The 13,152-nt window shown below is 39.6% G+C and overlaps 1 pseudogene; it reads left to right on the top strand.

Annotated features, from left to right (window-relative positions):
* Positions 1-11,922, top strand: part of LOC101355573 (uncharacterized) — a 43,571-nt pseudogene extending 31,649 nt beyond the window's left edge.
* Positions 11,923-13,152: the final 1,230 nt, after the last annotated feature.

A 13,152-nucleotide genomic window follows, 5' to 3' on the forward strand; every position in this document is an offset into this window, starting at 1 on the left:
GTTCTGGGCAGTAGGTAGTATCTTTCCCATTTCATACATTTTACCATCTAGAACTTCAATAGCAGCTAAGCTGCTTGGACGAGAAGGGTTTGAATGTTAAAGTAGCTGGATGTCAGAATTTGTCCACTATATAGGAGCTAGGAGAAGTCGGCAGCCTCTTAAGGCCAGTAGCTTTTCTGTTCTTACCCATAAGCTCCCCTGGGTATCCTATAAACAAATAGGTTCTCAAGTTTTTACATTTTCTGCCATTCCCCATACTAGTAGATACTTCCAGAGTCACTGGGATAAGTGGAAAAGTCCCTAAAATTCAATATACTTTCTTATCATCTTTAAATTTTAATAATTTACATAAGTCTGCACAATATTCAACTACAAGCTGGACTGTAGTGCAGCTATTCCAGTTGAATCCCTGACTGACCGTTAATCCACAGAATAGTGCCGAGGGTCAGCAAGCACCCTAATGATTAGGTGTTTAAATGAAGATCAGAAGATCTTACAATTTTGGATATTCATTTACTCAGGAAAGTTAAGTATGTAAGTCGGAAGATAAAATGTTTTAGAAGGCATGCAAAGGATTTTCTTACGATCCCTTATATAATGAATTAAATTAATAAATGAATTTCTTCTGCACAATCCAACTCTTTGTATAATAAAACAACAACCAGCTGAGGCAGAAGAATCACTGACAACATGGCCTTGCCCAGATATAATCTACAACATGTTCCTATATATCTCACCATCATGGCCATGAAGTCTAAGTTATATTTACGCAGCCTCTTGCTACTGAACATTGTAGAAGAAAAAACAAACATGATCTTCCCTTCACACTTACATACATACATACACAGCATAGGGCAAAAATAATCATTTGGTATGGAGTTTCCAATCAGCCATTTAACGCATAGTTCCATAGAATGTGTTGGCAATGTAAAAGCCCTAACTTTTGGAGTGCTTGATGGTAAGACTGGGTAGTCCAGACTTTGGATCAGTAATTTACTGCTTTTGTTAACTTGTAACCTTTATACGGACTTAATCTTGTAACTAAGGAAAGATTTTCTCTGAAACCAAGCTAAGAAAAAGTGTTGTCAGCTTGTTCCCAAGGAGCCATGATACAAACAGAGTATCTAACCTCTATGTTTCCAGAAAGGAATGTCTTGCAATCACCCTGTAACTGCCCCCCTACAGTCATCAAGTTATAACTAATCAAAAAAGACCATTTCAACCAATCACGTTAAGATCCCCACTTTAAGAAATCCCGCCTCTGACTGCCTTACCTCACCAAGCACCAATCATAGATTTTGCACTGTTAGTTCCTGATTTTACCACATGAAAATACTCTCTTTCCCCTCCCCTTTTTGAAAGCATTTGTTTCATTTTATGAGATCAGATGTCTCCCCAGTCTGGACTGTTCTTGAACCTTCAATAAATTTCCTTGATTTTACTTCAATAGAGTACATATTCACTCTTCTTTGCCAGCAACAACCTGAAAAATGATTTTAATTACCACTTTACTTGAAGTAGAAATTAAAAAAAACTCTCACTTTCTAAAATGCACATATTATTCTGACATACATTGTTCTTAAAAACCCTTCATAGTAAAAATTCACACTCTTAATGATCATGGAAAATAATTTCTTATTGTCACATACCTGGTGAATGAATTTATCTTGCCATCTATTCCCAATTATCTTATACTCTAAACATAATTAGATGTTTGCAGTTCTTTTTTAGTACCACATTGTTATTTCTTTGTAATTTTCTTCCTTGAAATTCTTTCCCAAACCCTAGTAAAACTATTATTGTGTAGTAATTATTTTAAAAGTCACTTCTAGAAATGCATCTTTTTTCCTCCATCCACTAACATCTGCCATATGTTAGGTTAACTGCTTGCAAATTTAACCTGATAATATACTATCAGAGTATTTATCAAACTTTATATAATTGTATGCTTACTCGAATATCTCATTCTCTAGTCTATGAGCTTTTTGATCAGTCAGTATTGCCTTTACCTCTACAACTCAATGCATAGCATAATATTTGTTAAAAGTAAACAAGGATTGAAAAATGAATGAATGAAAGTGTTATAATGTAGAGCTTTAGGTAAGGTCAACTTTTAATAACCTCAAAATAAATATATAAGCTGTCTGCAATTCATTTTCACTGAATCTAGTGATATCACAGGAATAACCAAGCCACAATTTCAAAGAACCTTATGAATTTAGATAATGGAAAACTCAACAGTAACTGGGAAAAAAAATCAGATATTAGAGAATTCTAAAAAAATTTTTTTTTTCTGGACAAGAACACAACAGAATAGGGAAAGAGGATCTATAATGAAGTCTCATAATTCATTGAAGTTGAATTTATCACCAGTCTAGCAATATGGGGACTTAAAATTACAGCGGATTTGATTTTTTTTTTAAATAAATGAATAATATTACTTTTTCTCACACTGGGCTCATGGCTGTAAATATATGTCCTAAATAGTGATACAGAGAGTTGAAAACAGCACAAAATAAAATCATTTTGTTTGAAATGTTGAGTCTTACTTTTGTTTTTTTTTTTAGCCTTCCTGGTTGGATAGGGACTATATTTAATTATTAAAAATTTAGGCAAAGAATTCATATGGGGATAATCTTAATAATGGATTGTTTACAATAATTCTTATTATAACTCTCTCATTTTTCCTTTGAAGTAAAAAAAGATGATATAATCTAGATTTTAATTGGTGAAGAGCTAATATTTTCACAGTATATTAAGAAAATATTGTAATTGCTTTTGTATAAAACCAACCAACCCATATATAGCCTCTATAGTCAGAGGAGAAGCCTGATGGTACAGTGGTTAAGCACTTGGCTACCACCCAAAGGGTCAGTTGTTTGAATCCACCAGCTGCTCCATGGGAGAAACATGTGGTTGTCTGTTTCTGTAAAGATTTACAGCCTTGGAAACCCTGTGGGGCAGTTCTACCCTGTCCTACAGGGTCGCTATGAGTTGGAATCAACTCAGTGGCAATGATTTGGGTAATGTGCATAGTCAGAATTATTTATGGTGATCAGCTGAGTTTAGGATGTTGTGAAGTCAAATCAAAATCAATTTTTAAAGTAATTTTAAGGTGTTTTAAATTTTCAGTGAAAGACAATTTAAATCTTGCGATGTTGATTAGGTTTGCAGACAGCTTTTTAGACAAATGAGATAATGTTCTCAAAGCATACTTATTTCTTGATAATACAGAGAAGATTTTAATATTAGGAAATATATTTCTATCAAACTGAATTTTATGAATCACATGTTATTTTTTAAAATACGTCACAATCAATATCACTAATCATTGGAAAATTCTTGTCTCTAAAATTGAAGGGATGTGAATATCTGCAAATAAATATTTATTTTCATTATATGATAAATATTATTTTTGTAAATAATAATAGAATGCTGGTAGTGTAGGCAAGAATGGAAGCAAGGAAAACCTTCAGGAAAATATTGTAATAGTTCTTATGAAATTCAATGCTAGCTTAGATTAAACTGAGGAAATTAGAGATGGGAAAATATGGATGAATTTATGATATATTTTGGGGATAGAATCTACTTTTGTTGTGGAATTGGATGTAAGAGATAGGGATAACAAAGATATTAAGAATAATTCTTAGCTTTTATTCATAAAATTACATTTCACTACCACAAAACCACACACAAACCTATAGCAATTTAATAAGACTTCTGAGAACTGGTGGAAATTACACTGAAAAAAAAACATTTTACTTTGTACCACTGAACTGTAGAGATAAATTAATACTGTATTTATTTACTGTTGACTTCAAAATTATTTTCACTAAACATTCTAATTTAAAAATGCACAAGCATTCCCATTTGAGTAGTTAACTGCTGGTCGGTATAGCCAAGCAAAATTGATTCAAACTTATAGTTTAGAAATGAAAAGCATGGAAACTAAATTATGTACCAATCATGTATGATTAATCATCAAGTACAGTTTTCAACATTCCTCCAAAGATAGAGTTCATTGATGATCATTGCATTTGTTGAAGACATCTGTGCCTTTCTTTGAAAAAATGTAAAATATTTATGATGTCACATTTTAAAGTGTGAATTAGACAGTGCTTGAATAATTAAGGTATTCCTTTAGTCCTGGTTTATTATATTTTAACAATTCTGAGAATTTTGTATAGACCATGAAAGTTTAGAATAGATAAAATAAACTTGATCTTTTTCTTATTCAACTGGTCTATGTAAAGGCAACAACTAAATGAATATGTTTCTACTAATAATAAATCTATTACCCCTAAGGGTTTCTCATGAATTCTCTTTCCTCCCTAGTTCTCATGTGTCCCACTGGGTTTCAAACAAATATGAGTATGTCAAACGTGCTGCTAAGTAATTTGGATGTATAGTGCTGAAAATACGGTCTGGATAATCTTTTTTTCATGCAAATGCCATTAGTCACAAAACAAGGAGACACTCAGAAATGCTTCCTGCCAGGCTGAGAGCCAGATAGGTGATAGGCCCTCAGCAAGTTACAGCAGTACAAATGAGTTAGGAAGTATGATTAGGATCCAAATGACAGGATATCAATAACAACAAATAGTACTGACAGAGCGGTTGCAGTCCGTGATAGATCAGGGACAGGAAACAACACAGAGATCCAGTTTCCACAACTAAATCATAGAGAGATTGTTTTGGGACTTAGGATAAAGCCCAGTTATAATAACTGGAAACAAAAATCAGGGCCAAATGAGGAAAAAGGATAATTAAGTGCCAAAGGGTTGTAGTAGATGTGCTTAAATCAGCCATTTAGCATAGGTTTGGGACCTGACAGGAACAGTGTGATGGTTAAGATTGTATGTCAACTTGGCTAGGCCATGATTCTCAGTGTTTTGGCAGTTGTATAATGTTGTGATCACTTCCCTGTTGAAATGTGATATGCAGTCACCCCCATAATGGAAACTGCTGAGTGGTACCAATGGGGGCAGGCCTGTGGTGGCTCACTGCCCCCTCAGCCTTCATCTCTCCTCCCTTCACCAGCTACTGCATTCCTGCTTGCCTTGCCAAGGTTTTTGGCTTGTTCCAGACCCAGCAGCTGCCTCTTGTCACCTCATCTCCAGTTCTTGGGACTTGAGCTAGCAGCTTGCCTGTCAATCTTGGAATTCATTGATCTTCACAGCCTGCTAGCAAGAGTCCTTCTCCCCAACCTGCTGATCTTGAGTTTGCCAGCCCCTGCAGCTAAGTGAATCAGGAGAAACTTTGTGGTCTTGTCTGCTGATCTTGGAATTCGTCAACCTTCATAGCCTGTGAGTGGGAGTCCTGCTCTCCAAACTGCTGACCTTGGGTTCGCTAGCTTCTATGGCCGCGTGAATTGGGAGAGGCCTCTCTCTACCCTGATCCATGGACTTGGGACATGCTAGCCTCTACAATCGCATGAGCTGTTTCCTTGAATTAAATCTCTCTCTCTATATATTTATACGCTTTACTGGTTTTGCTTCTCTAGAGAACCCAGCCTAAGACATTTGGTACCGAGAGTGGTTCTAGAGAAACAAACTTGTAAGGATGAGTTTTCTAAATTGGTTCTCAACTCTGGTGAGTCTCAAAGATGTTGATAACTCTGCTTCCTGCAGTAAGAGGGCACTGCTAATCCATGGCGTGAGGTGGCAATACAAATATGCAAGGTATCACCACCAGTAGATCAGGTACTGGTGAAAGGCAAGTCTCTGGGTGAACACATGTGTAGTATCTTTCTATAGTTTTGTCAGAATGAGCAGTATAAGGAAGCTGGTTGGTTGGTCCTACTTTCGGTAGACAAACTGGTGAAAGAAAGAGATGTGCTCAGGGCTTCAGAGTCAAAGTTCAAGTGCTACATACATGACCTCAAGGTTTCCGCTTGTGCTTTGAAGGAAAGCCTTATTTCTTTCTTTTTTTTTTTTGGCTTTAACAAAGAGCAATTTATTCTCTCACAGCCCAGTTGGCTAGAAGTCCGAATTCAGGGCGCTGCTCCAGGGGAAGGCTTTCTTTCTCTGTCGGGTCTGGGGGAAGGTCCTTGTCATCAGTCTTCTCTTGGTCTGGAAGCATCTCAGTGCAGGAACCTCAGGTCCAAAGGACGTGCTCTGCTCCCGGCACTGCTTTCTTGGTGGTATGAGGTCCCCATGCATCTCTGCTCCCTTTTCTCTTTTATATCTCAAAAGAGACTGGATTAAGACTCTATCCAATCCTGTATAACTCATCAGTATAACTGCCGCTAAACCATCTTGTTAGATCATAGTGATTGAATTTGCAACACATAAGAAAATCACATCAGATTACAAAATGGTACACAATTATATAATACTGGGAATCATGACCCAGTCAAGTTGACAGATATTTTTTTGGGACACAATTCAATCCATGACACTTCACCCTTTGGCCCCCCAAAATTCATGTCCTTGCAACATGCAAAACATATTCATCTCATCATATCACAGCAAAAGTCTTAACTCCAAGTCCAAAATCCAAAAATTCCTCTTCATCTGTGGAAAGCCTTATTTCTTGTAGAAACAGAGCTGAAATTGCCAAAATCCAGACCCAGACTCTTATTGTAAGAGTGGCTGAATTACAACACCAGCTCAATTGCCAACCTTGAGAAGTGTCTGAAGTTAAAGTAAAGGCATTGATTGGGAAGAAATGGGATCCTGAAACTTGGGGTGGGGACATATGGGAAGATAATCAGGAAGCTGGAGACACTGAGCCCCTAAATTCTGTTGAATCACTCCTGCCAACAGAACCACTCCCATCTAAAGAGATTACTTCATGTTTGTCTGTTACACCACCTTGCCCAAAAAACCATTAGCCCTTCCATTCCCATCTAATGAGATTAGCCATAGCCCAACTGCTTCTAAAGAGCCCTTGCCCTAGTCATTGCCTGCGGCATCACCTGAGGCAGATGGTTTACAAGATAATGCTCAATATTCTCAAACAATTCCATACTACCCATTCTGGCTTCTAGACCTATAACTGCACTTAAGCCCCAGCGAGCCCCAAAAGGTAAAGTACAAAGAGGAGGTTCTCTACAGTCCAAAAGAACTACTTGAGTTTTCTAATATGTACAAACAGAAATCTGGGGAATATGTGTGGGAATGGCTATTAAGGGTGTGGGATGACAGTGCAAGGAACATAAAGATGGGTCAATCTGAGTTTATTGATATGGGTCCACTAAGCACAGATTGTTCATTCAGTGTTTCAGCTCTAAAAGTTAGGAAAGGATCAAATAGTTTATTTGGTTGGGTTGCTGAAGCATGGATTACAAGGTGGCCTACACTAAATCAAGTTGAAGTGCCAGACCTGCCTCGGTATACTGTAGAAGAAGGTATCCATATGTTTAGGGAAATTGGCATGATAGAGTGGATTTATCAGGTTAGACCCAGAGATCCACACATGGAATACCCAGAGGACACACCTTTTACCACAGCCGTGAGGAAAAAATTTGTGAAGGGAGCTCCAGTATCCTTGAAGACTGCTGTGATCGCTATTTTATGTAAATCAGATTTGACAGTGGGAACTGCCCTAAATGAATTAAGACACCTAGCTACAATGGAGCTGACTGGACCCCATGGTAGTAGGGGCCAAGTGGTGGCACTCAATCAACAAAGACAAGGTGGGCATGGTTACAGTAACGGACAGTGGAGTCAAGGCAGCAATCAAAATATAGTCTGACTCCTATGGGTTTATGGCCTTGGCTACTTGGTCATGGTGTCTCTAGGAGTGAAATAGATGGGAAATCTACTAAATATTTACTTGATCTGTACAAACAGATGAATTCTAGGTCAGCTGAACAGCAGTCTAACTTGAATCACCAGAATAGAAAGTCATGGTCCCTCAATCAATTCCCAGACTTGAGCGAATTTCAAGACCCACAACCCCTTGAATGAACAGGAGGCCAGGTCCCCTTGAGGAAGGACTCCATTACAATGCCAAAAATTTTTACTTTTAATCTTTCTCTTAGCCTCCCCCAAAACGATCTACGGCCTTTTACGAGAGTGACTGTTCATTGGGGAAAAGGAAATAATTAGGCTTTTTGGGGATTACTGGATATTGGCTTTGAACTAACACTAATTCCAGAGACCCAAAACATCATTGTGGCCCACCAGTCAGAGTGGGGACATATGGAGGTCAGGTTATTAATGGAGTCTTGGCTCATGTCTGTCTCACAGTAGAGCCAGTGTGTCCCTGAACATATCCTGTAGTGATTTCCCCAGTTCCAGAATGCATAATTGGAATAGATGTACTCAGCAACTGGCAGAACCCCCACATTGGATCCCTGACAAATAGAGTAAGGGCTATTATGGTAGGAAAAGCCAAGTGGAAGCCATTAGAACTGCCCCTACCTAGGAAAATAATAAACCAAAAGCAATACCACATTCCTGGAGGGATTGCAGAGATTACTGTCACCGTCAAGGACTTGAAGGATGCAGGGGTGGTGATTCCCACCACATCCACATTCAACTTGCCTATTTGGCCTGTGCAAAAAACAGATGGATCTTGGAGAATGACAGTAGATTATCGAATCAAATGGTGACTCTGATTTCAGCTGCTGTTCCAGATGTAGTTTCATTGCTTGAGCAAATTAATATATCTCCTGGTACTTGGTATGCAGCTATTGATCTGACTAATGTCATTTTCTCCATACCTGTTTCAAGGACCACCAGAAGCAGTTTGCCTTCAGCTGGCAAGGCCAGCAATACACCTTCACTTACCTGCCTCACAGCTACATCAACTCTCCAGCCCTATGTCATAATTTACTCCACAGGGACCTTGATTGCCTTTCCCTTCCACGAGTTGTCATCCTGGTCCATTACATTGATGACATTATGCTTATTGGACCTAGTAAGGAAGAAGTGTCAATGACTCTGGACTTATTGGTAAAACGTTTGTGTGCTAGAGGGTGGGAAATTAATGCCACAAAAATTCAGGCACCTTCCACCTCAGTGAAATTTCTAGGGGTCCAGTGGTATGGAGCATGTGGAGATACTCCTTCTAAAGTGAAGAGTAAATTATTACATCTGGCTGCTCCCACAACTAAAATGGAGGCACAGCACCTAGTGGGCCTCTTTGGATTTTGGAGGCAACATATTCCTCATCTGGGTGTGTTACTCTGGCTTATTTATCAAGTGACTCGAAAAGCTGCTAGTTTTGAGTGGGGCCCAGAACAAGAGAAGGGTCTATAACAGGTTCAGGCTGCTGTGCAAGCCACTCTGCCACTTGGGCCATATGATTCAGCTGATCTAATGGTGCTTGAAGTGTCCATGACAGATAGAGATGCTGTTTGCAGTCTTTTGCAGTCCCCTATTGGTGAATCACAGCACAGACCATTAGGATTTTGGATCAAAGCCGTGTCATCCTCTGCAGATAACTACTCTTTTTTTGAGAAACAGCTTTTTGCTTGTTACTGGGCCTTAGTAGAGACTGAACACTTAACCGTGGGACACAAAGTCACCATGCAGCCTGAGCTGCCCATCCTGAACTGCCCACAGAGTCATAAATTTGGACGTTCACAGCAGCACTTCATCATTAAATGGAAGTAGTATATACGAGTTTGGGCCCGAGCAGGACCTGAAAGCACAAATAAGTTGCATGAGGAAGTGGCCAAAATGCCCATGGTCTCCACTCCTGTCACATTACCTTCCATTTCCCAGTCTGCATCTATGGCCTCATGGGGAGTTACTTATGTTCAGTTTACTGAAGAAGAGAAAACTCATGCCTAGTTTATAGACGGTTCTGCGTGATATGCAGGCACCACTTGAAAGTGGAGAGCAGCAGCACTACAGCCCCTTTCTGGGACCTCCCTGAAGAACAGTGAATAAGTTAAATCCTCTCAATGGGCAGAACTTTGAGCAGTGCACCTGGTTGTTCACTTTTCTTGGAAGGTATGATGGTTAAGATTGTGTGTCAACTTGGCTGGGCCATGATTCTCGGTGTTTTAATATAATCACTCCCATGATTGAATATACTGTGAGTAGCCAATCAGATAAAAGGGAGTCTCCTTTGGGGTGTGGCCCGCATCTGTATATAAGCAGACTTTCTGGCTTTTTGCTCTCTCTGGATCCTGTGGCTTCTTCCTATCATCTCATCTCCCGTTCTTGGAACTTGAGCCGTCAGCTTATCTGCCGAACCTGGGATTCGTTGATCTGAACAGCCTGTGAGTGGGAGCCCGGCTCTCTGACATGCCAGTCTTGGGCTTGCCAGCTTCTGCAGCTGTGTGACTTGGGAGAGGCCTCTACCCTGATCCACAGACTTGGGACGTTCTAGCCTCTACAATCACGTGAGCTGTTTCCTTGATATAATTTCTCTCTCTATATATATTTATACACTTTACTGGTTTACTTCTCTAGAGAACCCAGCCTAAGACAGAAGGAGAAATTCCAGATGTGCAATTATATACTGATTCATGAGCTGTGGCCAATGGTTTGGCTGGATGGTCAGGGACTTGGAAGGAATATGATTGGAAAACTGGAGACAAGGATATATGGGGAAGAGGTATGTGGATAGACCTTTCTGAATGGGCCAAAGAAGTGAAGATATTTGTGTCTTATGTGAATGCTTACCAAAGGGTGACCTCAGCAAAGGATGATTTTAACAATCAAGTGGATAGGATGTTCTGTGGAAACCATTCATCCTCTTTCCCCAGCTACTCCTGTCATTGCTCAATGGGTTCATGAACAAAGTGGCCATGGTGGCAGGGATGGAAGTTATGCATGGCCCAGCAACATGGACTTCCGCTTACCAAGGCTGACTTGGCTACAGCCACTGTTGAGTGCCCAATCTGCCAGCAGCAGAGAGCAACACTGAGTCCCCGATATGGCACCACCCCTTGAGGTGATCAGCCAGCAACCTGGTGGCAAGTTGATTACATTGGACCACTTCCATCATGGTAAGGGCAGCATTTTGTCCTCACTGAAATAGACAGTTACTCTGGATATGGATTTGCCTTCCCTGCACACAGTGCTTCTATAAAAACTACCATCTGTGGTTTTATAAAATGCCTTATCCACTGTCATAGTATCCCACACAGCATTATCTCAGATCAAGGGACTCACTTCACAGCAAATGAAGTGCAGCAGTGGGCCCATGCTCATGGAATTCCCTGGTCTTACTATGTTCCCCATCATCCTGAAGCAGCTGGCTTGATAGAATGATGGAATGGCCTTCTAAAGACACAATTATGGTGCCAGCTAGCTGGCAATACCTTGCAGAGTTGGGGCAATGTTCTGCAGGAGGCTGTATATGCTCTAGACTAGCATTCAATGTAGGTGCTGTTTCTCCCATAGCTAGGATTCATGGGTACAGGAGTCAAGGGGTGGAAATGGCAGTGGGAGAGCTCACTATTACCCCTAGTGACCCACTGGCAAGATTTTTGCTTCCTGTCCCCATGACCTTAAGCTCTGCAGGTCTAGAGGTCTTAGTTCCAAAGGGAGGAATACTCCTACCTGAAGACACATCACTGATTCCATTGAATTGGAAGCTAAGAATGCCACCTAGCTACTTTGGGCTCTTATGCCTCTGGGTCAACAGGTAAAGAAAGGAGTTACCATACTGGCTGGTGTCATTGATCCTGATTACCAAGAGGAAATCAGATTGATATAACATAATTGAGGCAAAGAAGAGTATGTCTGGAATGCAGGAGATCTCTTAGGGCATCTCTTAGTACTACCATGTCCTGTGATTAAAGTCAATGGAAAACTACAGCAACCCAATTCCAACATAACTACTAATGGCCCAGACCGTTCAGGAATGAAGATTTGGGTCACACCACCAGGCAAAGAACCATGACCAGCTGAGGTGGTTGCTGAGAGTAAAGGGAATACAGAATGGGTGGTGGAAGAGGGTAGTTCTAAATACCAGTTACAGCCATGTGACCAGTGGCAGAAATGGGGACTGTAATTATTATAAGTATTTCTCCTTTGTATGTGTGCATCAAATATTTTTGCTTCCTTCACTTATAAAATATAAGATGTTTAACGGGGCTAGTGCATTTTCAATTATACTCATGTTAGTTGTATCATTTTAGGTGCAAGTATGAATTTGTAATTGTCTTTTCTCAGAGATTATGTATGGTTTCGGGAGTGTGTACAGGTGCCAAGTTGACAAGGGTAGACTGTGATGGTTAAGATTGTATGTCAACTTGGCTAGGTGATGATTCTCAGTGTTTTGACAGTTGTATAATGCTGTGATCACTTCCCTGTTGAAATTTGATATGCGATCACCCCCATGATGGAATCTGCTGAGTCGTACAGGTGTGGGTGGGGCCTATGGTGGCTCACTGCCCCCTCAGCCTTCATCTCTTCTCCTTCTGCTAATTCTAGCCTCTACAATCACATGAGCTGTTTCCTTGATATAAATCTCTATATGTATATATTTATACACTCTACTGGTTTTGCTTCAATAGAGAACCCAGCCTAAGACAAACAGGCTTATAACTTACAATGAGAAATAAATTGTCCCACTTATAAAACAAGAAAAGGATTCCAGGTAGGGATAATTTCAAGAAATGATTGAAACAGGAAAAATATCTGAGAAAACATATTCACAAATATATAAATAAATATTTATCAGAAACTCATTTGTACAAATTGGCAAAAAAATTTAAAGATGTATAAAATAAATTATGAAAGACTTTTCCAGTGTTTGAAACACATTTTTCATAGACTGTTTAAAAGAAAACATATTCCAATATGTTTGAAATATCTGTACAGTAATGGTTAAACATGATTTTGTTTCCACTAACATGCATGGTTAGATAGATTAAGACACCTTCCCTCTGAAATTAACATAATATTCTGGTAAGATATTTTATGGAGTTTTCTCAGAAACTTATAAGAGCCATTTTGATAATAAGGATTTATGAGGACATAATCACAGGGAGGAAAGGATAGTGGTGAACATACTCAGCAGAGCATTAGAGCTACTTTTGCCTTGATGGCACTAACAAGACTTATTAAACTTGAGATATGAGCTTTGGTTTTCAGAAAAAAATGCTCAGGTATTACCCAGAGTTTATAAGGGGAGTTTATAAGAAGCAATGATCCATAAAGTTGAGACTTGCTTCGCTCTCAAGGTAAGGCCAAACCAGAAGTAAATTCATTCTAATCCTCATGCCGGGGAGGGGGGGGA

This window comes from Trichechus manatus, unplaced genomic scaffold (assembly GCF_000243295.1).
Source record: "Trichechus manatus latirostris isolate Lorelei unplaced genomic scaffold, TriManLat1.0 scaffold00009, whole genome shotgun sequence".
Classification (NCBI taxonomy): domain Eukaryota; kingdom Metazoa; phylum Chordata; class Mammalia; order Sirenia; family Trichechidae; genus Trichechus; species Trichechus manatus.